Source organism: Balaenoptera musculus, chromosome 10, assembly GCF_009873245.2.
Source record: "Balaenoptera musculus isolate JJ_BM4_2016_0621 chromosome 10, mBalMus1.pri.v3, whole genome shotgun sequence".
In the NCBI taxonomy this organism is placed as follows: Eukaryota; Metazoa; Chordata; class Mammalia; order Artiodactyla; family Balaenopteridae; genus Balaenoptera; species Balaenoptera musculus.
In genome coordinates, this window is record NC_045794.1 from 14,105,154 (window position 1) to 14,129,233 (window position 24,080).

Genomic DNA, 24,080 nt, shown 5'->3' on the forward strand with positions numbered 1-24,080 from the left:
GCCATTCTAACAGGTGGAGGTGATATCTCATTGTGGTTTGCTTTGCATTTCCCTGACGATTAGTGAAATTGAACACATTTTTATGTTTACAAATGAATAAAAATGGCATTTGTATGTCTTATTTTGAGAAATGTCTATTCAAGCACTTTACCCATTTTAAAATCAGATTATTTCTTTTTTTGCTACTGAGTTGAGTTCCTTATATGTTTTGGAAATTAACCCCTTATGGGTTATATGGTTTGCAAGTGTTTTCTCTCATTTCATAGATTGTCCCATCACTCTGTTGATTGTTTCCTTTCCAATACAGAAGCTATTCAGTTTAATGCAATCTTGTCATTTTTTACTTTCATTGCCTGTGTTTCTGAGATCATATTTTAAAAACGATTGCCCAGACTAATGTCAAGAAACTCATTTCCTATATTTTCTTCTAATAAAGTAAGTTTCAGGTACATTTAAGTCTAATCCATTTTGAGTTGATTTTTATACATGGTGTGAGATAAGGGTTTTATTTCATTATTATTCGTGTGAATATCCACTTTTTTCAACACCATTTGTTGAAGAGACTATCTTTTCCTCACTGTATATTTTTGGCACCTTTGCCAATGATCAGTTGATTGTAAATGTGTGGGTTTATTTCTGAGATTCTTCTTCTCTTGCATTGACTTATGTATCTGTTTTTCTGCCAGTACCATACTGTTTTGATTATTGTAACTTGCAGTATGTTTTGAAATCAGGCAGTGTGATGCCTTCGACTTTGTTCTTATTCAAGATTGCTTTGGCTTTTGGGGAACTTTTGTGGTTTCATATGAATTTTAGGATTTTTTATTCTATTTTTGTAAAAAATACCATTTGTGTTTTGATAGACATTGAACCTGTAGATCCCTAAGGGTATTAAGGGCATTTTAACAATATTAATTCTTCTAATCCATGAGTACAGAGTATCTTTTTATTTATTTGTATTTTTGAATTTCTTTCATCAATATTTTATACTGTGCACTGTAAAGTTCTTTAACCAGCTTAAATTTATTCCTAAGTATTTTATTCTTTTGGTGCTGTTGCAAATGGGATTGGTTTCTTAATTTCTTTTTCAGGAGTTTGTTGTTAGTGTACAAAACACAACTGATTTTTGTATACTGAAACTTATTCCAGTAGATTTTTGGTGAAGTTTTCAGGGTTTTCTGTATATAAGATCATGTCACTTGCAAACAGAGGCAATTTTACTTTTTCCTTTTTGATTATGATGCTATTTATTTTTATTTTATTTTATTTTATATCTTATTGCCTAATTGCTCTGTCTAGGACTTCCAGTACTATGTTGAATAGAAGTGGCAAAAGTAGGCATATTTGTCTTTTTCCTGACCCTAGGGGAAACGTTTTCAGATTTTCACCATTGAGTATGATGTTAGCTGTGAGCTTCTCTTTTCAGAAAAACACCTCTTAGTTTCGTTGATCTTTTCTACTGTCTATTTAGTCTCTATTTCATTTATTTCTGCTCTGATATTTGTTATTTCCTTCCTTCTGCTAACTTTGGTCCTAGTTTGTTCTTCTTCTAGTAACTTCAGGTGTAAATTCAGGTTGTTTATTTGAAATCTTTTTTTGTTTCGTACTGTAGGCATTTATCATTACAAACTTCCCTCTTGGAAATGCTTTTCCTGCATACCACAAGTTTTGGTATTTTTTTTTTAAATTTAATTTTATATATTTTTTTATACAGCATGTTCTTATTACTCATCAATTTTATGCACATCAGTGTATACATGTCAACCCCAATCTCCCAATTCATCACACCATCACACCCACCCCCGGCCGCTTTCCCCGCTTGGCGTCTATACGTTTGTTCTCTACACCTGTGTCTCAATTTCTGCCCTGCAAACCAGTTCATCTGTACCATTTTTCTAGGTTCCACATATATGCGTTAATATACGATATTTGTTTTTCTCTTTCTGACTTACTTCACTCTGTATGACAGTCTCTAGACCCATCCACGTCACAACAAATGACCCCATTTTGTTCGTTTTTATGGCTGAGTAATATTCCACTGTATATATGTACCACATCTTCTTTATCCATTTGTCTGTCGATGGGCATTTAGGTTGCTTCCATGACCTGGCTACTGTAAATAGTGCTGCAATGAACATTGGGGTGCATGTGTCTTTTTGAATTATGTTTTTTCAGGGTATATGCCCAGTAGTCAGATTGCTGGATCATATGGTAATTCTATTTTTAGTTTTTTAAGGAATCTCCATACAGTTCTCCATAGTGGCTGTATCAATTTACATTCCCATCAACAGTGCAAGAGGGTTCCCTTTCCTCCACACCCTCTCCAGCATTCATTGTTTGTAGATTTTCTGATGATGCCCATTCTGGTGTGAGGTGATACCTCATTGTAGTTTTGATTTGCATTTCTCTAATAATTAGTGAAATTGAGCAGCTTTTCATGTGCTTCTTGGCCATCTGTATGTCTTCTTTGGAGAAATGTCTATTTAGGTCTTCTGCCCATTTTTGGATTGGGTTGTTTGTTTTTTTAATATTGAGCTACATGAGCTGTTTATATATTTTGGAGATTAATCCTTTGTCCACTGATTTCTTTGCAAATATTTTCTCCCATTCTGAGGGTTGTCTTTTCGTCTTGTTTATGGTTTCCTTTGCTGTGCAAAAGCTTTGAAGTTTCATTAGGTCCCATTTGTTTATTTTTGTTTTTATTTCCATTACTCTAGGAGGTGGATCAAAAAACATTTTACTGTGATTTATGTCAAAAAGTGCTCTTCCTATGTTTTCCTCTAAGAGTTTTAGAGTGTCTGGTCTTACATTTAGGTGTCTAATCCATTTTGAGTTTATTTTTGTGTATGGTGTTAGGGAGTGTTCTAATTTCATTCTTTTACATGTAGCTGTCTAGTTTTCCCAGCACCACTTATTGAAGAGACTGTCTTTTCTCCATTGTATATCCTTGTCTCCTTTGTCATAGATTAGTTGACCATAGGTGCGTGGGTTTATCTCTGGGTTTTCTATCTTGTTCCATTGATCTATGTTTCTGTTTTTGTGCCAGTACCATATTGTCTTGATTACTGTAGCTTTGTAGTATAGTCTGAAGTCAGGGAGTCTGATTCCTCCAGCTCCATTTTTTCCCTCAAGACTGCTTTGGCTATTCGGGGTCTTTTGTGTCTCCATACAAATTTTAAGATTTTTTGTTCTAGTTCTGTAAAAAATGCCATTGGTAATTTGATAGGGATTGCATTGAATCTGTAGATTGCTTTGGGTAGTATAGTCATTTTCACAATATTGATTCTTCCAATCCAAGAGCATGGTATACCTCTCCATCTGTTGGTATCATCTTTAATTTCTTTCATCAGTGTCTTATAGTTTTCTGCATACAGGTCTTGTGTCTTCTTAGCTAGGTTTTTTCCTAGGTATTTTATTCTTTTTGTTGCCATGGTAAATGGGAGTGTTTCCTTAATTTCTCTTTCAGATTTTTCACCATTAGTGTATAGGAATGCAAGAGTTTCTGTGCATTAATTTTGTATCCTGCAACTTTACCAAATTCATTGATTAGCTCTAGTAGTTTTCTGGTGGCATCTTTAGGAATCTCTATATATAGTACCATGTCATCTGCAAACAGTGACAGTTTTACTTCTTCTTTTCCAAATTGTATTCCTTTTATTTCTTTTTCTTCTCTGACTGCTGTGGCTAGGACTTCCAAAACTATGTTGAATAATTGTGGTGAGAGTGGACATCTTGGCTTGTTCCTGATCTTAGAGGAAATGCTTACAGTTTTTCACCATTGAGAATGATGTTTGCTGTGGGTTTGTCATATATGGCCTTTATTATGTTGAGGTAGGTTCCCTCTATGCCCACTTTCTGGAGAGTTTTTATCATAAACGGTGTTGAATTTTGTCAAAAGCTTTTCCTGCATCTGTTGAGATGATCATATGGTTTTTATTCTTCAATTTGTTAATATGGTGTAACACATTGATTGATGTGCGTATATTGAAGAATCCTTGCATTCCTGGGATAAATCCCACTTGGTCATGGTGTATGATCCTTTTAATGTGTTGTTGGATTCTGTTTGCTAGTATTTTGTTGAGGATTTTTGCATCTATATTCATCAGTGATATTGGTCTGTAATTTTCTTTTTTTGTAGTATCTTTGTCTGATTTTGGTATCAGGGTGATGGTGGCCTCATAGAATTAGTTTGGGAGTTTTCCTTCCTCTGCAATTTTTGGAAGAGTTTGAGAAGGATTGGTGTCAGCTCTTCTCAAAATGTTTGATAGAATTCACCTGTGAAGCCATCTGGTCCTGGACTTTTGTTTGTTGGAAGATTTTTAATCACAGTTTCAATTTCATTACTTGTGATTGGTCTGTTCATATTTTCTATTTCTTCCTGGTTCAGTCTTGGAAAGTTATACCTTTCTAACAATTTGTCCATTTCTTCCGCGTTGTCCATTTTATTGGCATAGAGTTGCTCGTAGTGGTCTCTTATGATCCTTTGTATTTCTGCGGTGTCTGTTGTAACTTCTTTTTCATTTCTAATTTTATTGATTTGAGTCCTCTCCCTCTTTTTCTTGATGAGTTTGGTTTATCAAATTTGCTAATGGTTTATCAATTTTGTTTCTCTTCTCAAAGAACCAGCTTTTAGTTTATTGATATTGTTATTGTTTTCTTTGTTTGTATTTCATTTATTTCTGCTCTGATCTTTATGAGTTCTTTCCTTCTGCTAACTTTGGGTTTTGTTTGTTCTTCTTTTTCTAGTTCCTTTAGGTGTAAGGTTAGGTTGTTTATTTGAGATTTTTCTTGTTTCTTGAGGTAGGCTTGTATAGCTATAAACTTCCCTCTTAGAACTGCTTTTGCTGCATCCCATAGGTTTTGGATCGTCGTGTTTTCATTGTCATTTGTCTCTAGGTATTTTTTGATTTCCTCTTTGATTTCTTCAGTGATCTCTTGGTTATTTAGTAACGTATTGTTTAGCTTCCATGTGTTTCTGTTTTTTACGTTTTTTCCCCTGTAATTGATTTCTAATCTCATAGCGTTGTGGTCAGAAAAGATGCTTGATATGATTTCAATTTTCTTAAATTTACTGAGGCTTGATTTGTGACCCAAGATGTGATCTATCCTGGAGAATGTTCCGTGCGCACTTGAGAAGAACGTGTAATCTGCTGTTTTTGGATGGAATGTCCTATATATATCAATTAAATCTAACTGGTCTATTGTGTCATTTAAAGCTTCTGTTTCCTTATTCATTTTCATTTTGGATGATCTGTCCATTGGTGTAAGTGAGGTGTTAAACTCCCCCACTATTATTGTGACTGTCGATTTCCTCTTTTATAGCTGTTAGCAGCTGCATTATGTATTGAGGTGCTCCTATGTTGGGTGCATATATATTTATAATTGTTATATCTTCTTCTTGGATTGATCCCTTGATCATTATGTAGTGTCCTTCCTTGTCCCTTGTAAAATTCTTTATCTGAAAGTCTATTTTATCTGATATGAGTACTGCTACTCCAGCTTTCTTTTGATTTCCATTTGCATGGAATATCTTTTTCCATCTCCTCACTTTCAGTCTGAATGTGTCCCTAGGTCTGAAGTGGATCTCTTGTAGACAGCATATATATGGGTCTTGTTTTTGTATCCATTCAGCAAGCCTGTGTCTTTTCGTTAGTGCATGTAATCCATTCACGTTTAGGGTAATTATCGATATGTATATTCCTATTACCATTTTCTTAATTGTTTTGGGTTTGTTTTTGTAGGTCCTTTTCTTCTCTTGTGTTTCCCACATAGAGAAGTTCCTTTAACATTTGTTGTAGATCTGGTTTGGTGGTGCTGAATTCTCTTAGTTTTTGCTTGTCTGTAAAGCTTTTGATTTCACCATTAAATCTGAATGAGATCCTTGCTGGGGAGAGTAATCTTGGTTGTATGTTCTTCCCTTTCATCACTTTAAGTATATCATGCCACTCCTTTCTGGCTTGTAGAGTTTCTGCTGAGAAATCAGCTGTTAACCTTATGGGAGTTCCCTTGTATGTTATTTGTCGTTTTTCCCTTGCTGCTTTCAATAATTTTTCTTCGTCTTTAATTTTTGCCAATTTGATTACTATGTCTCGGCGTGTTTCTCCTTGGGTTTATCCTGTATGGGACTCTGTGCGCTTCCTGGACTTGGGTGGCTATTTCCTTTCCCATGTTAGGGAAGTTTTTGACCATAATCTCTTCAAATATTTTCTCGGGTCCTTTCTCTCTCTCTTGTCCTTCTGGGACCTCTATAATGCGAATGTTGTTGCGTTTAATGTTGTCCCAGAGGTCTCTTAGGCTGTCTTCATTTCTTTTCATTCTTTTTTCTTTATTCTGTTCCACAACAGTGAATTCCACCATTCTGTCTTCCAGGTCACTTATCCGTTCTTCTGTGTTAGTTATTCTGCTATTGATTCCTTCTAGTGTAGTTTTCATTTCAGTTATTGCATTGTTCATCTCTGTTTGTTTGTTCTTTAATTCTTCTAGGTCTTTGTTAAATATTTCTTGCATCTTCTCGATCTTTGCCTCCATTCTTTTTCTGAGGTCCTGGATCATCTTCACTATCATTATTCTAATTTCTTTTTCTGGAAGGTTGCCTATCTCCACTTCATTTAGTTGTTTTTCTGGGGTTTTATCTTGTTCCTTCATCTGGTACATAGCCCTCTGCCTTTTCATCTTATCTATCTTTCTGTGAATGTGGTTTTTGTTCCCCAGGCTGCAGGACTGTAGTTCTTCTTGCTTCTGCTGTCTGCCCTCTGGTGGATGAGGCTATCTAAGAGGCTTATGCAGGTTTCCTCAAGTTTTGGTATATTTAGTTTCCATTTTTTTTTGTCTTAATATATGTTTTCACTTCACTTGATTTCTTCTTTGACCTATTAGTTATTCAGCAGTGTGTTTTTTGATATCTACATATTATAATTGTGAATTATCCAGTTTTCCCCATTTTATTGATTTCTAGTTTCATAACTACTTTATGATTTCTAGTTTAATCATAAACTAGCTTATTGATTTCTAGTTTCTGACCACTGTGATCAGAAAAGACATTTCATATGATTTCAATCCTCTTAAATTGGTTCAGACTCGTTTGTAGCCTAACATATAATCTTCTGTGTGTGCTTGAGAAGAATGTGTATTCTGCTGGTATTGGTTGAAATGTTCTGTATATTTTTATTGGGTTTATTTGGTCTAAAGTTTAGTCAAGTAATACAATGTTACTTTATTGATTTTCTGTCTGGATGATATGTCTATTGTTGAAAATGAGTATTGAAGTTTATTATTATTGTAGTCTCATCTTCTCCCTTCATTTCTGTTAATATTAGCTTTATATATTAGGTGCTCTGATGTTGGGTGAATATATACTTACAATTGTTACATCTTCTTGATAATTGACCCCTTATGATTATATAATGATCTTTTGTCTTGTTACAATTTTTCACTTAAAGTCAATTTTGTCTGATATAAATATAGTTACTTTTGCTCTCTTTAGTTTTCTATTTGCATGGAATATCTTTTAAAAATCCTTTCGATTTTATCCATGTATGTCCTTAAAGCTGAAGTGAGTCTCTTGCAGGCAATCTATAGTTGGGTCTTGTTTTGCATGCATTCATACACTCTATCTTTTGATTGGAAAATTTAATCCATTTATATTTAAAGTAATTATTGATATGTAAGGACTTACCATTTCCATTTTCCTAATTGTTTTCTGGTTATTTTCAATTTCCTTTTTTCCTTTCTTCCTCTTGCTGTCTTCCATTGTGATTTGATAATTTTCTATAGTGAATGCTTTGATTTCTTTCTCTTTCTCTTTTATTTATTTCCTATAGGATTTTTTCTTTTTGGTTACCATAATACTTGCATAAAATATCTTGTAGTTATAACAGTCTATTTTAAGTTGATAACAACTTACATACAAAAACTTTACATTATAGCTTCTTCCTCACATTTTGTTTTCAATGTCACACTTTACATCTCTTTATACTGTGCCTCCATGTATAAAATATTGTAGCTATAGTTATTTTCATATTTTTGTCTTTCAACCTTTACATTAGAGTTAAAAGTGATTTACACAGCACCATTACTAAAATTTCACTAAATGTTTACCTTTAACATGAGTACTTTCTTATGTTTTCATGTTACTAACTGACGTCCTTTCATTTTAGCTTGAATAACTCCCTTTAGTATTTCTTTTAAGACAAGTCTAGTTGTTACAAACTCCTTTAACTTTTGTTTGCCTGAGAAAGTCTTTCTCTCTCCTTTATTTCTGAAGTATGCTTTGATAGGTAAAGCATTCTTGGTTAGTAGTTTTATTCTTTCTGCACTTCTCACGCCCTGCTAGTTTTTTGCAGAGAAATCCACTGATAGCTTTATGGGGGCTCCCTTGGATGTAATGAATGTTTATTTTTATTACTGCTTTCACAATCTCTCTTCTGCTTCTGGGACTTACACAATACATATATTAATTCTCTTAATGATATCCCATAAATCCGGCAGGTTTTCTTCATTTATTTTCTGTTTTTCTTCTCTGGTTGGATAATTTCAAATGACCTGTCTTGAAGTTCATAAATTTTTTTCTTCTGGTTGGTTGAGTCTGCTGTCAATGCTCTCTGTTGCACTTTCATTTAATTCATGTATTCTTCAGCTCTAATTTTTTTTTTATGATTTCTATCTTTGTTGAACTTACTATTTTGTTCATGTGTGGTCGACCTTGAACAGCACAAGTTTGAACTCTGCAGGTCCACTTAAACATGGATTTTGTTTTTTAATACATATGTACTATAGTACAACTTGATTCATGGTTAGTTGATTTTGTGGTTGTAGAACCATAGATATGGAGGGCTTAAACTTATATGTGGAATTTTGACTGCACAATGGGTCTGCACCCCTAACTTCCACATTGTTCAAGCATCAACTGTATTGTTTGCCTGATTTTGTTGAGTAATCTATCTGTGTTCTTTTGCAAGTTGCTGAACTTCCTTAAAACAATTATTTTGCAATTTTTCATTAGGCAATTTGTAGATATCCACCTCTTTGGGGCCTGTTACTGGAAAATTATTTTGTTCCTTTGGTGGTGTCATGCTTTCTTGATTTTTCAGGTTCCTTGAAGTCTTTCTTTGCTGTCTTCACAAAGAAGACACTTTCTCCAGTCTTTACTGACTGGCTTTAGTAAAGAAACACCTTTACCAATCAGAATCCTGTCTAGGGATTATGAGGCTCTCTTAGACTTTTTCTATGGATGTACCAACTCCACACCTCTTGTTCCCTTAAGGGAGAAATTCTTAACTTCTTTTGCCTTCTCTCAATCTTGCAAAGCATGGCTGGGTGCTGAGAACTTCCTGTTTGTTTTCCCTAGGGTAGTGCCCTGAAATACTCTAATTTGTATGCCTTCTCTCAATCCTGCAGAGTTAGCTGGCGGTCTTGCAAGCCATCTGCAAAGGCTCACACTTGCCATCTGTGGGGAATGTGCATGGGAAACCAGTCAAAGTGGGGATGAGGTGTTCAGAACTTTGACGTGTCCACGAACCAGAGGTCTGCAGACACAGTCTCCCAGGGAGCTTGTGGGCAAGTCACCTGATGTAGTCCATGAAACAAGTATTAAAATCAGTGGCCCTCTGTTGAGTTCTAAACCCTTATATCTGAGTCTTCACCTCTCTGCCCTGCTCTCAGCCTCTCCCAAACATTTAACTGTGCCAATCCCATGAGTATTCTGAGTGAGGTGAGAAAATAGTGAGCCTCTTGGGCTGCAATCTGTACATCTGGGAAAACTGGGCACTATACTCTCACTTTTCCCTGTGGAAGAAATCATGGGCTGAGGGGGTCTATCTTGGCACTGAATTGTGCTGCCCTGGGGGAAGGGTGACAAGGGTAAATTGATACTTCCTATCCTCTTCAATGTATTCTCAGAATTTTTTTCCAGTGTTGTGTTGGAACATCTCTGCTGTACTCCCGGACTCCCACAAAGGTGCTCTTATCTATGAATAGATGTCAAAAATTGATGTTCTGTGGGGTGATGGTGGCTGAAAGCTCCTATTCTGCCATCTTGCTGATCTCAGTTAAATAATATTTTAGAATCAGTGTCTTATTAGGGAACTAATGGGCCTGAGGATGTTGTAGATGAGGAGAAAATCTGCTTCTCATTTTAGGAAATATCATACTATAGATTATCTTGGCTCAAGTTACCTCTCTTTGTGTAGATCACTTCTGCTTCTTTAAGCATTTCTTGGAATTTCCAGAGAGAATCTCCCACATGCTCAGGAAGTCTGCTTCTAGGATATTCATACTGTGGTGCCTGACAATTGCCGTCATATTCCTGCCAGGACCAGGAGGAACTGTCTTTCTCTGCTGTTGCTCTACAGTCCCCACCAGGCATAACAATTTGCTATTGCAAGCAGACCTGACCCTTCAGGATACCAAAATTATGTTTGTACCTCAACCTAGAACCAAGACATGATCTAGAGGCTGATGACATTTTCAAGTAACAGCAACTCCATTTTTCTCAGAGTTCCAATTCTTTCCAATAGCTAAAGGTTTCTTATCTACCTATTCAAATTCAGCAGGGCAATTCCTGTTTTTCTTAAGGACACATTCTTTCCTGGGAAGCTAGCTTGATGTTCAGCTTCCTTTGCAAATAGGCTTCTGCCAGACTGTTTGCAAAGCATGCCCATATATGTCCAAATCCCAGTAGAAGTCATACTTAAATGCCTTTCCAGAAGCCGTCTTAATCTCTATAGATCAGTTTCCTTTAGATCAGACACACCAGTCCATGAAAGATGCCCAGAGGACATTTGACATTTAAGTAGCATTGTACTGATTTTTTTTTACTAGAGAAATAGGAAATATTATTGTATGTATATATAAGGGTTATTTAGTTGTCTTCTGAAGGTCCTGCTGCCTCTCAGTGTTCCTTGGTGGTAAACTGGGACAACTCATCAATCTCCTCAGAAGACAGTCTCTCCATTGCCCCAGCCACCATGTTCCCCAGACAGCCAAGAGGGCAGCACAGCTGTTGACCTTGCTCAGGGTCAACAGGGACAGGATCAACAGCAGAGTGACACAGCTGAAGGCCAGCACCACAGCCAGCAAGTCCTTCAGTGTCTCACAGGAGGCTTTAAACCAAGATACTGGTGACTTCTTGAACTTCAGCAGCTCCATGACCACCATGTATATGTTCCCTTCCCCAGGGAACTCATGGTGACTTTAGGGTAGAAAGAAATTTTAAAACATATTATGGTTACAGATACTCTGCCTTTAATATTTTTTGAATAATGCAGACCCAAGCAACTTCACAAAAAGATTCTACAGTAGTCCTCCCTTATCAGTGGCTTCCCTTTTCACAATTTCAGTTATCCACGTCAACTGTGGTTCAAATATTAAATGGAAAGTTCCAGAAATAAACAACTCATTAGTTTTAAATTGCATGTTATTCTGAGCAGCATGATGAAATCTTGTGCCATCCTGCTCCATCTCCCTGGAGGTGAATCATCCCTTTGTCCAGCGTATCCTGCCAGTTAGTCACTTAGTAGCCATCTGGGTTATCAGATCGGCTGTTTCAGTATTGTAGTACTTATTAACTAATTAACTTATTAACTTATTAACTAATTATTGTAGTTACTTATTAATAAGTAACCCTTATTTTACTTAATAATGACTCCAAAGCACAAGAGTAGTGATGCAGGCAATTCAGATATGCGAAAAGCTGTAAAGTGCTTACTTTAAGTGAAAAAGTGAAAGTTTTTAACTTAATAAGAAAAAATATTTATATGCAAAGGTTGCTAAGATCTACCATAAGAGAGAATTTCAATTCATAAAATTGTGAAGAAGGAAAAAGAAATTCATGCTAGTTTTGCTGACATACCTCAAATTGCAAAAATTATGGTTATAGTGCATGATAAATGGTTAGTTAAGATGGAAAAAGCATTAAATTTGTACAATAAGATGTTTCAAGAGAGAGAGAGGGAGAAAGGGACCACATTCACATAACTTTTATTAAAGTGTATTGTTATAACTGTTCTATTTTTATTACTATTGTTGTTAATCTCTGTGTCTAATTTATAAATTAAACTTTATCATAGGTATGTCTCTGTAAGAAAAACCGTAGCATAATGGATTTGGTACTATCCATAGTTTCCCATGTCTACTGGGCATCTTGGAACATATCCCCTGAGGATAAGAAGGGACCACTGTAATTCAATTAAATTCAGGTAATCCTTGATATTTTACCTTTCTTCTTTTTATCTTCTATTGAGCAACTCTTTCTCTTCTCTTTTCCTTGTCTCCTTTCTGTATTCATTGTTGCTCTCAAGCATGACTCTTTTTATGGGAAAATATGTTAGAATACTAGTTGAGAATGTTTTTTCTTAGAATTATGTAAGTCAGAACAATGCCTGAAGTTTCATTTTTAGTAAGTTGTAGTGCTTGGTTTTTAAAAAAATTAAAAAGAGTGAATAAACTCCTCTCTCTCTTTATATATATATATATATATATATATATAAATAAAATAGAGTACATGTATTTAATGTATTTTCATCAAATGAATTTCATGTGTGTGTGCTTAACATCCTCCTAATTCTCTTAGGTTAAATATGAGCCCAAATGTTTTCACATTTGATACCACTGGTGAAGTAATGCGATACAGCAAAGTGAAATAGTGGATTTAATATTTATTAGTGTGTAATGCTATGAGCTAAGTGGTAAACATTTGGGGCTGTTCTCTTACTTTCCCCAAGGGATTAATTTGGAGAGGAACGGTGGGAGGAGCCTGCTATCACTGGTTCACAGATACCTAAGCACGATGACTTTCATTTTAAGGTAAATATGGGGAAAAAATGGCATAGATTACCACAGGAATATGGACAATTTGTAGATGATCATTTCATTTTACAAGAAAATAAAAACAATGGGTTGAGAAATTATGCATATTATATGTTTATAACACATTCATAGTAATTAAATGTTGCTTATTAAAACATTAATAATTGAATAAGATTAAAATAAAATATCTAGCTTTAACATATTAAATTATTTAATTCTTATATTATTAGGGAAGTATTATGATAAGAAGAATATTATGATATTACAGAAATAGAAAGTAAATAAATAAAGTTAGAAGAGCAATGTTTCATGAGTGTCATGGACACAAAACCATACCAAATATTTATATTGTGAGATTCCTGTCCACAAAGGCTAAGGCAAATCTGGCCAAAGCCAAGTTTTGTACCAAGAGCTGAATTATGCTGCTTTGTTTCTGAGAGTACTTCAAAGTGGGCAAGTCTGAATGGCAGTTGGCAAATCCAGGCTGAGGAGTGCCAAGGGCAGTACCCAAGAACTAAAGTTCTACATCAGGGCCAAGAGGCTTGTACTTTGATACAACATGAGTTGAGTCAACATGAAGGAGCAGTCACTGAAGAGCGCAGGGTCATGAACAACTCTGAGATTCTAGGAACTTATTTTCAGTGTTATTGATTCCTGACCTGTTGTCAGAGAAACTATAATCAAGGATCAACATGAAGTTGGAAAGCTATGGATGATTAGATACCACTCTCAGGGTAAAATTGGTTGGTAAAACATTTTTTAGTGAGAATTCATTCAACAGAGCAATTATTAAGTACCAAGTATGTACCAAAAACTATAGAATGAATTGCGGATACAACAGTGACTAACATATGGTCCTTGCTCACACCTGGAAACGAGAAATTGTAATGCACTTGTTGAACGCTACAGTGAGGATTAGTAGAAGGTGCTGTGGGAGCACAAGGATTATCACTGCACACGGTCTTAGTTGGTCAGGGAAGACTTTCCAGATGAATAATGTCAAGACAGACCTTAAAATTGCATAAAAATTATCTAGATAATGGGAGAAGTCAGGGTGGAGCTTGTACAAAGGCTTACAGCTTGGTGTGCAAGGAATATGAATCATAGGGGGCTAAAGCAAGTGTGGAAAGATAGATTCTGGGATCTCAGCTCTCCTTTTCATATTTTTGGGTGGGGGGAGTTGGTCAAGTAATACTGTTGAATTTATAAGAAACAGAAAGTTTCTTCCATTAACTTATTTTCTCATGGGTAAAGAGCAGTATTTTTCATTAGTTGCTTGTATAATTAGAAGAAGAAACACACACATCACCTGCTTATAAACATGTTTTAAGTACACACAGGAAAAGCTTTTCTAGTAAAGGATGGAGCTTACCTTGGAGAAGCACTTTTCGTTTGTTCTGTTGAACTACATTATACTTGGCTCATCCTGGATCCTTTAGACCAATGGGTATTATGAACTTTTAGGAACTTGTCATGGAATTTGCATCCTAAGAATGATCATTACAGGACTCTGCTACCTTTAGTAGAAAGTGAAAATTTGGATTTAGTAAAAATATAACACATAGTACCAACTTATCTACAAATATTTTAAAAATTTTCATCAGAAAGTGATTGCAAACCTAGGATTGATCATAAAAGGATGTTGACTCAAGATTGACAGATATATAAAAGCAAACCCAAATTTTAAAATCTACCACATTTTTTTCTCCTTGACCAGATTTCAAGTGGAATGTGTTAACAAATCATGTTTAAAAAAAAAATAAACAAAAAATTCTATTTAAAATAATTTGTGTTTAGTGTGAAAAATGACAATATGGTAGAATGTAGAATGTAAAATAAATCTAGATTAATGAATAAAGGACAAAAGAATGTAAAGACTCACATGAAAGAGAGAATGGAAGAAAGTAACTCAGCTTCATTTTTTATTTTTCTAAATATTTTTTTTCTCTTACATCTCTCAGAAATTAAAAAAAATTTTTTTTTTCATGTAGGAAATCTATAGATTTTAATGATAATCTGTGCTGTCTTTATTGTAACAAGACAATGTGCATACCTTGTAGAAGTGGTAGGATTTGATGTCATCTTTCATGTGACTGGGGGAAACAGATGTGCACAGAAAACAATAGTTGTAACAAGTAACACAGATTATGACTTAATAGAGATGTTTCCTCAATTCTTGTCCTATGACAAAAGATCTCTGGGATTAAAAATTATATCATGATAAATGGTAATATTTGTCTATCTTTCCAAATGCAGCTTTGCTTTCAAGAGCAGTTTAATTCAGTCTGGTGAAGAGCTTGCCCCCAGTATTGACAAGAAGGTGAAGAGTCCTCCAGTATTTGGGCCACAGGAATAAGTTTTCATTAAGCACCTACTTCAACATGAAACTTAAAGATAACTCTGGTATGGAAATTTTAAAATTTCCCTTTAATCATTTATTTATTTATTCTGGAAATTGGAGATAAAATTGATTTAAGGCAAAAGGTGATGGCATAAATTAGAATTCCAAAGTTAGCAAATTACATGTATAAATGTGTGTATATGTGTGTATATATATATGTACTCTTCTGAACACAAATTTTATTTTCATTTTTAATATAAATATGTCTGTTTATAAAGTCATGGAACTGATTTTTTTAAAACAAACCATAGTAGAACTTACATAATCAGAAAAATGTTAAAATTCAAAGTATTCTTTCTGGGAATTCATACATTCATCCTAAATATGCTGCTATTTTTCAAACCACATTTAGAATCACTCTTTTGAGACTTTTTAAAAAATTACTATTTTACAAGCCACACAGGAAAATTCATCTCTGTGTATCATAATTAAGTGACACATTTTAGAAACCAAACACCCTATTATCCAACTTTATCTCTCTATCTATCTTCATGTTTAATTTTGGCTATGAAATATTTTTCATTGCTGCTAAGCAAGAAAAATCAAAAACACAGTCAAAGATTAAGATTTAGCTCTAGGGAGGATATCTTTTTTTTTTTTTTTTTACTTGCCATTCATGCAAGATCTTAGTTCCCTAACCAGGGATCAAACCCGTGCCCCCCAGCAGTGGGAGCATGGAGTCCTAACCATTGGACCGCCAGGAAATTCCCTCTAGGGAGGGTATCCTTGGTAAATGCATAAATGCATGATATATTACGTGAATTAAAAATATATATATTCTCAGTTTAGAAGATAATTTCAAGAGCTTCAAACTGACAAATCTCAGCATCAGTAGAAATCTGCAACTTCTGAACTTAGCCACCTAAGATGGAACTGGAATCATTTGAAAGAGTAAGTGCTTTTATGTTTATTCAAAAAACTTCACATGGCTTTATAGGCACACTGTGTATAGAAAACAGTCTATGCACACAAAAATGAATATATGAGCATGTCCTTTTACCAAAAGGAAGCAATTATAGTCAGTAGCAAGTAATTATTTTAGTGAAAAGTACATTTGCTTTTCAATTTTATTCTATACTAGAATTTGATCTGAAAGTGATCTTGGAGACCATTTAGTCCAACCTACTCATTACTTCATAGGCAAGAAAAATGTGGCACAGAGAAACCAGAAGCTAGATGGCCTGACAAAGGTTACATAGTCATAAGTTTTAGTCCAGAATGCTTGACCATTGATACAAGATTCTTCCCATCACATCCTGGTGCATCCCAATTAAGATTCATTTTATATGAGACTTACATAATACAAGGTGAGTTTTAAATGTTAAATTATAGAATACATTAATTTGTCCTTTGTGGACTTTAAAAAGATAAAGCTGCATTGTTACTTTGTTTCACATGCCGAGAACTCCATACTTTTTAAAAGTCACATGGGGGTGATTGAGAAAACTGGATTACTTAAGGAAAAGTCTAGTTGTTTTTTTTTGTCAGTTGCGCTGCTTGCTTTATTATTGCACTTGTACTGAAGAGTGAAATCAGAGTGTTCGTTGACGATTTTATCATTGTTTTTTACCCCGGCACTAAAGTTTGCTGAAGGCTTCTATTTTTTTCATAGCCAGTATTTTACTCTCTTTCCTTGGGAGATTTTTCTAAAATATTTCAGAAAAACTTTTTTGTCTTATTTGCATTTTCCGGCTATCTTTTACAGTGACGTATTTAAAACATTCAAAATCATGAGTAGATATAAATTCTTAACATTATCATTGTACAAAACATATTAGACTTTAATATAAATAAAGTAGACTTTATTACCATATCCTTTTGGTAATAAAGTATGCAATAGTCCCTCAGTATCTAAGGAAGATTGGCTTCAGAACCCCACCCCCCATACCAAAATCCACAAATGTTCAAGTCCCTTATATAAAACAGCATAGCACAGTCAACCCTCTACACCCACAAGTTCCAAATTTTAGAAAACAAATGTGGATACCATTGGATGCAGGGGACTGATTGTATTTACTATTGGTATTCAATTGCTACTCTTTTGAGTTTTGATTAGTTAACAGATTGAATGTTCCACAATTTTCCTTTTTAATCACAATCCTCTAATTTAAATTTCCAAAGCTCAAGCTTTTGCAAGGGTACCTCAAAATACGTTTTCATGCTGGATGTATTACCTTTTCACAAAAAGTGACCTTGAGGTACCCAGTGGTGAGGGATCCTGGGAATAGAGCAGAGTTGCTTCATTGCAACTCAACCAGTCTTTAAAAATATACCTTCACACCCACCAAAGGAAGACTAAAGGATATAATCTGAGAAAGTATTTTCATTTAGAAATAATACAGGTTTTAGAAAACCATGCTTTAATATTCTTAAAAAAGATGCAAAAAGACATGGTCTCTCCCAAAAAAGGCTGAGACAAAGGCAGAGCAGCTTGTACTGAAGAGTTCAGATTGTAGGACAACACAAACAGAAACAGAATAAAGTCTATATTGAAGGCAGAAAGAAAGGACTAGACCAGATGAAGGCAAGATGAGAATGGTGGGATATTTGTGTGAGGAAATTAGCAGCCTGTGCAAAGAACTTTAAAAAAAAGGGTGGGGATGTGGCCTAATCAAGCACTAAACTTAATGTTATGCAAAGGATGTAGAATTCTAGGAAGGGTGGCCAGAGATGAGAAGTAAACAGAATCAGTTCTTGAAGGCTCTAATATGCATTTTTAAGGAATTTATACACTATCTTGAGGGCAAAGTGGAGCAACTGAAGAGATTTCTTTATTATAGGATTGACACAACAAGACTTGTATATTAGAAAGATTACTCTAGCTGCAATGTGGAAAACAGACTGTGCCTGGAGGCATGGATGTCAGCTTGTTTTAATCCACAGGAGACAGGATGGTGGCTTGGACAAGGTTAATGCTGATGGGGTTGGAGTGAAGTGATTGGATTCAAGAGATATTAAAGAGAAATCTTAAAGTGATAAACTAAAAAAAAATTTGATGATTGAATGTGGCAGAAGGGGGAAGAGAATAAAGCAAGGACAAGATATAGGTTTTTACATTAGGTAGCAGGGTTCATGGCAGTGCCATTTAACAAGAGGGGAAATGTAGAATAGAAGGAGGCATGATCTTTTGAAAAACATGGTGACATCAGTCCTTTCATGTTGTGTCTGAAGTATATTTATGACAAGTATATGTATGAGTGCCAAGTGACAGTATCTAATAGCAGTTGGATATATAGATCTGGAGCTCAGAAGGAATCCCTGGGATAGAGATATAGGTCTTGAAACTTGGAGAGGATACATATATAGTGTGGTTTACGCATACAATGGAATATGCTTTTCATTGATAAAAAGAAATCAAGTACTGATATATGCTACAATGTAGATGAACCTCTAAAATATTATGCTAAGTGTTGGGCTTACAAAGAGTAAAGGGAAAATTTAGTGCAGTGTTCGAGAAACCTTAGGAAGAGTGTGTTTCAAGAAGAAAGAGAGATGAATGGATAAACAAATTGTGGTATATACGTACAGTGGAATATTATTCAACCATAATAAAGAACGAAGCTATGAGGTGGATGAACCTCCAAAACATGCCAAGTGAAAGAAGCCAGAGACAAAAGGCCACACATTACATGATTCCATTTGATATATGAAATATCCAGAATAGATAAATCCTTAGGAACAAAATGCAACCTAGATGTTGCTAGGGCTTGGGAGGGAAGTGGAAATGGGGAGAAACTATTTAATGGGTAAGGGATTTTGGTCTGAAGTGATGGAAATGTTCACAGCTACATAGATGTGGTGGAGGCACAATACTGTGAATGAACCAAATGCCACCAAACTGTTCACTTTAAAATGGTTAGTTTTATGGTATGTGAATTTCATCTCAATAAATTATTTCCTTTTAAAAAAGAAGGAAGGTAAAATGACAAAAACAAAAGCCACTGTGAAATCAAGGAAGAAAAGGATGGAAAAGTTTCTATTTGTTTTAAAGAGAGCTGTTGGTAGTGTAGTGGGAAGAGGCCAGATTGCAGTGGGTTGAAGAATGAGTAGGATGTTCAGAAGTGGAGATACTAAGTGCTGCATCTGTGAAAAGATTGGGCTGTGAACGGGAAAAGAAAGATGCATTTCTAGTGTGAGATGGATGTGCTATCCCGGGAAAACTTTGTTTTTTTTAAGATGGGGTGACCTTAACGTGTTTAACTGTTCTCAAGAATGATGTAGGAGAAAGTGAGAGGCTAGAGTTGCAGGGCTCTTTCTTGCCACGGGGGAGACCGTGAATGGAGGCTTGTTGGTAAGTGTAGTGATGGTAGATTGTGAGATTTCCCATGTAAGTCCTTGTATTTTTAAAACAGGACACGAGAGGAGAAGAAACTGCTGAAACTGAGGGAAGAGAGGATTAGGTAAAGATTTAAGGAAGTGGAGAAGGTTTCAGAGAATCTTTGTGGTGATTAGGAATAAAAGTTGACTTGAGAAACAAGGGGTTTAGCCCCCTGGGGTTTCTAGTGGCAAGATCTACCAGATGGCGTGCTTTCTCCTGAAGCTACCATCTTTTGGGATATAGGTGAAAAGAATGTGGCTAATCTAATTGATCCCTTTAAGATAAATTAAAATAAATTCCACGTTTGTGTGGGACAGCAGACAATGTGAGTAGCTAGAGGACAACCATTCCTCTTTTTTATGACACAACTTTGCTTAACTTTTTCTAATGAGGGATTGACTGGCATTTGCACATTGCTTTACAGTTTGCACTTCCGTATACCTCCTCTCATTTGATTGCCAATATAACAAAATGGTTTATTATTAAATTTTCATTTGTTAGGTGAGAAAACATAGACTCAGAGGTTGAAATGTGTTAAAGATTACACATAGGCTTTCGGACTGTCAGGGCTGAGTTTTGGACCATGTCCATGAAGCATTCAGACTATATTTTGTTTTAATAACTGAAGGTGGAATTTACCAAAGTATAAGCTGGAGAGACAAAGACAACTCCTTACCTCTGCAGAAGGCTGCCTAGATTGCACACAAATGAGAGAACGGAGCTTTCTATGAAATCTGACAAATAACAAGGTTGGATGCAATACATAAAATATACATTATATCTTAAAAAAAATCAATCCTTGGTTCACAGCTCAAAATAGCATTTTTTTTCTTCCTGGTGCAGTAGAGGATGCTCTGGTATTATATCAAGCAACATTTAGTGAGCAAAAGTAACTGAATGCAATATATTTACCGACAGTAGTGCCAGGGCTTTTTAAGGCACAGTATTGATTTACTTCTTTCAAAACCAAAGTGATAGCAAAAGGGGAAAAATGATTCAGGGAAGATATCTGAGGATTTAAAAGTGGCAAACACAAATCCATTAGTTTTAAAATGGGTCAAAAGACAAACCAGAAAACTGTGAACTAGTGAATCAGTGAATTCAACATCTATTATAGGGAAAAAACAGGATATTGTGTAAGGGAGAATGTAGGGAGAAAGAAGGCAGAAAAGGAGTTGGAATAAGATAGATTTATGCATTTACAGTCAAGTAAGTACACATGTTTTCCTCTTACCTGCAGCAATAAATTATGTTTTCTGGTGTTTTATAGTCAGCAGACATGTATAATTTATTTATTAGTGATTTTTAAAAATAGTTATAAAACTATTCTGATAGTTTATTTATCATGGGAGAGTTCATGTAAATAAAGCAGGATCTTCTTTAGTCACCTCTGGCCCTGTAGCTCAGTGTGGCTCAGATAAGGCACCCACTGAGATCTAGAAGGGACAGGCTATATTTGCCTTGCTCCTATTGTTTAGAAAACTCTGCCTTCAGGATTGAATTAGTAGGATAGCAAGCCCTGAGCAGCTGGCAGCTTAGTGTAGCTACTGTCAGAAGAGGTTTGTTTTGCTCAACTCACAGCTTACTTGGCCAAATTCTTAGTCACTACAGCATCAGGGAAAATGGGTACAAGGAGAGAGGGGATACCAGAATAGCTGAGTCAGTCCTGGAGGTGAAGGAGTGACAGATATTGAGGTCAGATCTGTGCTACATCCAACTCAACCTCCATTTGGGGACTTAAACTGGGTTACCATGCTTGTTGCTGTGTTGCCATAGCAACGCCACCACTCTAAGTCATGAGTGATGAAGATAATCTTGCAAAAATGGTAAGCTTTTTTGTATTAGGAGAAGTAGAAAGAACTTTTCACTTTGTTTACTAAACTATACCTTTTTGTTTATAAAATGTGTCCAAAATTCTAGAGTTGGTAGAGCTCTATTCAATCATATTCCCCCCTCTGTCATATTTAAATGTTACTGCTTTTTTTTCCCTGTTGGTTCTTTGACAGACTCGGTAATTAGAGTTTCACTACCTTATAGCTCTCAAAAGCAGTGATTTTCAGTGTGCCACGACCACCTGCTTGTTAAAACGCACCTACCTAACCTCATCCTAGATTTTCTAAATCAGAATCTCTAAAAATGGAGCGCTGAAATCTGCATGTTTAACAAGATCCTTGGGAGACTTTTAAAAACACTAAGTGTAAAATCCATAAAGAGAAGTGCATGTTTCAAAACCATACAATGCGCTGAATTTTCACAATCTGAATAAACTCAGGTAACCAGCACTTGATCAAGAGACAGAATAAGACCAGCACTTCTTGATGACTTGATGCCGACCAGAATATAGCCAGAAACCTCTTGAGTAACCATTCCTGTCACTGCCCCTACCAAGGATAAACACTACCCTGATTTCTAAAAGCATGGCTAAACATCATCTGTTTTTGTAACTTAAACGAATTGAATCAAACAGAATGTAATCTTTTGTGACTGGCTTCTTTTACTTCACATTATATTTGTAAAAATTGATCTGCATTTTTGCCTGTAGTTGTAGCACATTCTTTTTCATTGTTGAATAGAATTATTTTGTGAATATACCATAATTTATGTATTCATTCAACTGTTGATAGACAGTTGGCTAGTTTCCAGTTTAAGACTATTTTGAATAGTGTTGCTATGAACATTCTAGTGCTTTGATTTTTGCAGTATATATGTGTGCACTTCTGTTGAGAATGTCAAAACAAAAATTGCCCTGGATGACATTAAACAGGTAAGAAAGACTTTGTTCAAGGACATTGCAGTAGCGTAGAGATTCAATGCAGTCTAAATTTAACTCCACTGAAAAAACATTTGGAAGAATTATTAAAATATGGGGTACAGGGATTATAGGTCATCTGTATTTGCTAATTGACCATCTCCAATTACCTCTCTTCATGATAGAAGGTAGTTTTATAACTTGGAGCTGGGCACCGATTGAAGTTAGACTTCTACCCTCTTGTAGAGACTGGTGGGTAGGGGTGCTTTCTTCCTTTTTGGTTATGTTTCAAAGGGATGGCTCCCAGGCCCTTGAAAAAAATAGTCTTGGGTTGTAAAACTGGCAAAAGACTTTTTAAAAAGTTTCATTTCAAAGAAGCAGAGAAAGAATTTATAATAACAAGTTTTCTAAAGTAAATGCTCTACAAATAGGAGGTCAGGGACCAAAAGTAAGGAAGAAGGCTGTGTAAATTTTAGTCAAGTTGAGGGGAATATTAAGGTCATCTTGGTCAATAATATATATGAGAGTGAAATTGGTGGGTCATAGATTATGCAAATATTCACCTTTAATAGATACTGCCATACTGTTTTCCAAAGATGTTGTACTAACAGTATAGGCAAGTTCTGGTTACTCCACATCACTAAAATTTGGCATTTTCCCTCTTTTTCATTATAGTGATTCTCATGGGTATAAGTGGTATTTCACTGTATCCATATATTCCTGTAATACTAATTAATTTTTAGGAGCTATGGGCTTTGAAATTATATCTGAGGCCTTTTCATTATCTTCAGAGACTTCATTATGAGCTTCCTCCTTAGATAAGTTAACACGGTGAATTATATTAATAGAGTATCTAACACTGAACCATCCTTGCATTCCTAAATTTTTCATATTAAAATTTTTTATTTAGCTGTTGAATTATGTTTGATGATATCTTATTGAGGATTATTTCATCAATATTCATGAGTGAGAAATGTCTGTAAGTTTCTTTTTAATTCCATCTTTCTCAGATTTAGGGATTGATGCTAAAAAATTATACAAAAATATTCACAAATTTGCATGACATCCATGAAGAGGAGACAGGCTGATCTTCTCTGTATTGTTCTAATTTTAGTATGTATACCCCTGAAGTGAACACATGCCCATTAAGTCCTTAATTTCAGGGAGTAAGTTGTTCACTTTGCTCTTTTATGGCTTTGTCTATTTTTTATCTATCCTGTTTTTTTTTTACTATGGTTTATTTTCCTTCTTTTATATCTTCATCCCTTCATTGTCTATTCACTTCTATATATCCAGTGGCTTCAAGACTTTCTGACTTATAGTGGACATCTGATAAATATTTATCAAATTAATGGAGAGCTGAAGGAATAAATTTCTTCTATCATATTCAGCATATTGATTTTAAGGGGGTTTATTTCTTTTGAGGTTTGTACATTTTTTTCTTGTGAGCTTGGCAGAGGTTCTGTGGAATTTCAATATAAACTGTGATAGAAAATGTTTGCTCTCTCAGGGATCTAGAATTTTCAATATCCTCAAACACTGTTATGTTTATTTCCTAGATCGTGTCTCTATTATCATGTGCATAGCATATATTTAGACTACATACTTGAGCATGCTATAAGCCTAAGTACTCTATTTCTTAATGGTAGTCATTCTGTTCTTTTATTCTAGATATGTAACATATTTTTAACACCTCTCTAGGACAGTGTATATATATATAAAATTATAATGTATATTTATATATAATATAAATTATAGATATAATTTAATGGCTAGGGCAGTACTTCAAGGATCTGAGCTTCATCCAG

General features: G+C 35.1%; 1 non-coding gene across 1 annotated transcript; it reads right to left on the minus strand.

Annotated features, from left to right (window-relative positions):
* Positions 1-23,303: 23,303 nt before the first annotated feature.
* On the minus strand, positions 23,304-23,408 carry LOC118902898. The gene has a single exon (XR_005021617.1). It is a non-coding gene; the product is annotated as a U6 spliceosomal RNA (small nuclear RNA).
* Between the last annotated feature and the right edge of the window lie 672 nt (positions 23,409-24,080).